Here is a 5,033-nt window from a genome sequence, read left to right as displayed (position 1 = left end):
ATGAGATTTGAAATTTAGAGAAATTAAGTATTTTATTTAATAAATTTTCATTTTTATTTCGTTAATGATTTAATTATGTATTTGACGTTAATTGTATGTTTAAATTATGACTTTGGACTTGTATTATATTTAGGAGATTAAGTTTTCAATATTGATAATATTGTTATAGTGTGTAATGAATCACACACTGAAGATTCGATATTTTATGCCTTGTGTGTGTAACGAATCGCACATTGAATATTCGATATTTTATGCCTTATGTGTGTAACGAATCGCACATTGAAGATTCGATATTTTTAATGTTATTTTAGACTTGAAACTCTAGGACATGACTTGTGTAGTTTCATCTCTACTTGTGCATGGAAGACGATTTCTATGCATTATTTAATTTTGTACAAATTTTGAACTTATTTTGGAAACACTTGGGACATCACACAATTTGATATGGCTAGGGCAAGGTCCTACTACGGGGGATAAGAGTTCCCTTTACAAATATAGTGCGCACTTGGGTTATTCCCGGGGCTAAGTAGCCCGAAGTAACTACTGACGTCCAATGCGCACTTGGGTTGTTCCCGTGGGTTAGTAGCCCGATCAACTGCTACGTCTTGGTTCTATTTCGAGATTCGATGTTCAAGATATTTCACTATTTGATTTCTCGTTTAATTATAAGTTGGCAACCAATGCTTAATTGTGACTTGTGATTTTAGTATATAAAGTCCTAAGATTGCTTTAGAGACTTATGTATTTTTGTATTTCATTTCAACCATTTAAGTAGTTGAGATGATCCCTTAGTTCACTTTGGAACATAGACGCTAAGTGGCGTAAACCACTTTAGTTGATTTCGTATTTTAAATTTCAAGTTGATAACTTTGATAATCTATAACTTGTTGCGTTGTATTAGAAGTTTCAATTATGTTAAACTGTATCATTTAGTTGTTTTCCTATTTTAGATTTCAAGTTGATAACTTTGATAATCTATATCTTGTTGCGTTGTATTAGAAATTTCAATTATGTTAAATTGTATCATTTAGTTATTTTTGCATTTTAGATTTCAAATTGATAATTTTGATAATCTATACCTTGTTGTGTTGTGTCATATGCTCCAATTTCGTTGAATTGCATGAATATTTTGGTTTATGCTAGAAATGCTTTAAGGTAGCTTAGGATGCTCCTTTGGTATCACCTTGAACATAGACGTTAGGTAGCACGAACTACATGAATTTTTTCATATCAATTTAATAAACTTGTAAAACGTTAGGTCTATGCATGTTCATTTCCTACGAGTAATATAAGTTACTCACCCCGCTGAATGCAATTTGTTTTAGGCAAGAAGACGTGGTTTCGGGATGTACAATATCCCTAGGTTGTCTTGTTACATTTGGAGTTCTTTTTAATGTTTTTTTGTTCACATGCAATTGTTAATATGTTTAAATTTTACTTAGAAAGTTGTAATACTTAGTTAAATTAAATATGTCGTTTTTGCCTTAAGACATGTAATGTGAACGTATGTATACTTTTTGAAGCTCATTTTATATATTTGAGGTGTGGCCAATGGCCAAACACCATTTCGTTTTCGTCTGGACACTTTAGTTTTGTAAATTTCCTTTAAAGGCAATAATTGTTGCAAAAATAGGAAAACATGAAGTTTTAAGTTGTCATTTTCAAATTGGATGGTGCAAAGTGTACACGAACACACTCATTAGGGTTCATTTAATATATTTAAGGTGTGGTCAAGGGTCAAACAGTGTTTTGAATGCATCTATGTATTTTGGTTTCAAGATTTGCTTTTAAAGGTCATTTTAGGCAAATTAGAGGTTTAATAGGTCATATTTTGCATCGGGAATATTTTGAAGCCATGGATCATTGTAGTGTGTCTTAATAGGTATATTATGTCTGTGTGCATAATCGTTTTTGTGCAAAACCCTTTCCATGGTGAAATGAGCCTCCTATGGACTCATTTTCTATTTTCTTTGCAAAGTCTGGTGTAGGGGCAGTTTGGGGTTTTTTCTTTGGAAAATAAATTATGATCTTGACATGGTCACTCGGAAAATGTGATTTTAGGAGGAGTTTCTTCACGGGATTTTTCCGAAAAACGTTGTCTTGGCCTCGTAAACCTCGTTTCAAAACTGATTTTCTGGTTTAAGGCTTTTTTTCCAAACTTTAAAACTTTAGCACTTGTCACTATTCATCGACTTTTGTTCGATAACCGTGCCGACCGTTCCAGAAGTTCCGAGGGTCTTGTAGACATATTTCAAGGTAGCATATTCAGTTTGGGTAATTTTTTGACCACCCGAAGCCTCATTTCCATCACTTGGGCAATAGTTTGGCTTGTTTAAAGTCCTCTAGACCTGATTTATCTTGGGGGCAGTTTCGTCATTTTAGTTTGTTTTCCAATTGTGGTTTAGACCTTGGTTGGTCAGAAAACATGATTTTAGAGGGGGTTACTGCACAAACTTTTTCTAAAAAATCGCATCTTGGCCCTCAAAACAGCATTTGTTTCCAAAATTTCCTGGCCGCAAAATTTTCTGGTAGCAGCACTTGAGCACCATTTTGGGTCTAATTTTATGAAACTTTGAGACTTCGTATCTTTTTCGTCCGGATTCCGAATTAAGTGCTTCTTGAGTCTAAGTTTATTATTTTTTTGTTGTCTATCCAATGGTATGCATGGTTGCATCTGAATTTGTTTAAAAAGACCATTTTATACCTTGTCAAGTACCCTTGCCAATTGAAATTCTTCGTTTCCGCATCTTGTCTCTTCGTGTTTTGTAGCTTCACGGAAAGTCACATTCATGTCTTAGGGATGACGTGCATCCCTAGAGACCTTTTTTTCTGTGTGATAGGACCATTTCGTCCTTGGGGCCATACTTGGTCTATTTTCAACTTTTGCTTCCGCGTTCGTTCTCGTTGAGTTCCGCGACTTCATGGAAGGTCACTTTTGTGCCTTAGAGATGTTGTATGTCCCTAGAGATATTGTTTTTGTTTCGCTTCCGCATTCAGGATCCGTTATCGAATCATCCTTCGGGTCATCACATGGCGCACTGGGTTGAAAAATCCAAGGCCATCACAAAGAATTATTAGGAAGAATTTAACCATAGAAATCAACGGAGAACCCAAGATTCATTACATATACAAGGCTATAGCATCATTTACAACATTAATTCCCTAAAGAGATAAAAGCAAGGGTTTAGATTACAAGCTTATGGCTCATCCAAGTCCTAAGGAGAAGTTTAGCCACTCATGGAGAAGGTGTATGTGATCTTGGAATTCTCAAGGGCAATCTCCGAACATGGCTTCATCTTCTTCCTCTTGATCTTGATGCTTGATACCCTCTAGATCTATAGTTGTTCTTACCTCTTTCTTCCCATAACCCTAATTCTAGAGAAAGAATTCTAATATCTAAAGTTGATCTTTATGCAAAACTAGCTAACCCGTTACAAAGTGGTTCATTTTTCCTTTTATATAAGACCTTTGGAGGCCAAAATGGGTTAGAAATATGCCTAAAAATTATGCAATCATGCAGCTCCTTTGGTAGGTGGATATCCGGAAAAATGAGCACAAAAATATTTTCCAGCACAAGTTGTGACCGATCGCAACTTGGCTGCGATCGATCGCAGCTAGTTGGCATTATCCTGAAATGGGCTAATGTGGACGCGATCGATCACGGATTTCCTACGATCGATCGCAACTTGTTGATGAAGCTTGGCCATTTTGCTGACGTGGCGCTGATTGATGACGTGGCAGTGCGATCGATCGCACTTGGCCTGGGATCGATTGCAGGCCTCTTTTGGCATTTTTTGGACTTTTTCTGGATTTTTTTCAAAACTTTTGCTTAACTCCAAAAAGGCTTCAATAGACAATTTTTAGCCCGTTTGAACCTTATTGACCTGAAATAGAGAAAAACATAAATTAGAACTAAAACGGGAAAATAAAGATAGATGCAAGGACTAAAATACCCTAGCTTAGGGCTAAAATGTGCAACATTGAAGCACTTATCACACCCCTAAACATATATATTGCTAGTCCCTAACAATGAACTACGAAGTAAAAAGGAAAAGAACAACTATGCAACTACGAACTAGAAAGTAATTAAAGGATAACACCATTTTCGTTGGAATCACGGTTGCATTTAGCATATGCAACAAGCTTTTTAAACCCCTAGGTTACCCTTAGTGGACGAGTGAAGTCTCGTAAGGGTTTCTAGAAATGATACCTACAAACATTAAGCTCTTTTTTTACTTAAGAGGCACCAATATTCCAAATAAGCATTGAAAGAAAATTACCTCAAATATGCAATTTTTAACTATTTCTAAGTAATTTCCAAAATTCTAACAACAAGCATGCAAATATGGTCCTCTACACATCAAGCAAGATAATCATGCAAATCAAAACAACTTTAGCATCCTTTTGAGTGAACCAACATTAAATATGTTTTTATCTTAGCAAATCAATGAAATGGGCAAAGCCGATCTCAAACTAGCACATAAATCAAGTACTAATCATCTAGACAAAGAATGAACCTTCTTATTTAATTTATTTCCAACATGCTCTCTTTTTCTTTCTTTTTCTCTCTTTTTTTTTTTACGAGATCAAAGATAAAAGTATGATGCAATGTAAAGATCTCTTAAACTCTCTAGAAGACTCATGTAACGAGCATTAGGTTAATGACTCCCAAACTGGATGGTTTTAGGGCATTAGGCGTAAAGACACCCCTAAGGACTTACAAACTTAAATTAACTAGGTTACAAATCAAAACAACTCTCATATTGTCATTTCATAACTCCCCACATTTGGTGAGAAGCGCTCACTTTTCTTTACTTTTTTTTTTTTAACTATTATGTGGGCCCTTCACTTTTCGGCATGAGAATTCAATGCTTAATGTGGCGAGAATCCCAGCTACTCGGTAAATTTTTTTATTATTAGCATGCAAGATCATCTTGTCAAGAATGAAAGTTTTCAAAGCCTACTAGCTCAATTGGGATATAGCCAAAACAATGATCAACTAAGCGTATACCCCACAAATGAATGTTAGTGTG

Source organism: Cornus florida, unplaced genomic scaffold (genome assembly GCF_030987335.1).
Source record: "Cornus florida cultivar Cherokee Brave unplaced genomic scaffold, ASM3098733v1 CherokeeBrave_3.0.0_Hap2_Chr04, whole genome shotgun sequence".
In the NCBI taxonomy this organism is placed as follows: Eukaryota; Viridiplantae; Streptophyta; class Magnoliopsida; order Cornales; family Cornaceae; genus Cornus; species Cornus florida.
This window is presented reverse-complemented; position numbering follows the sequence as displayed.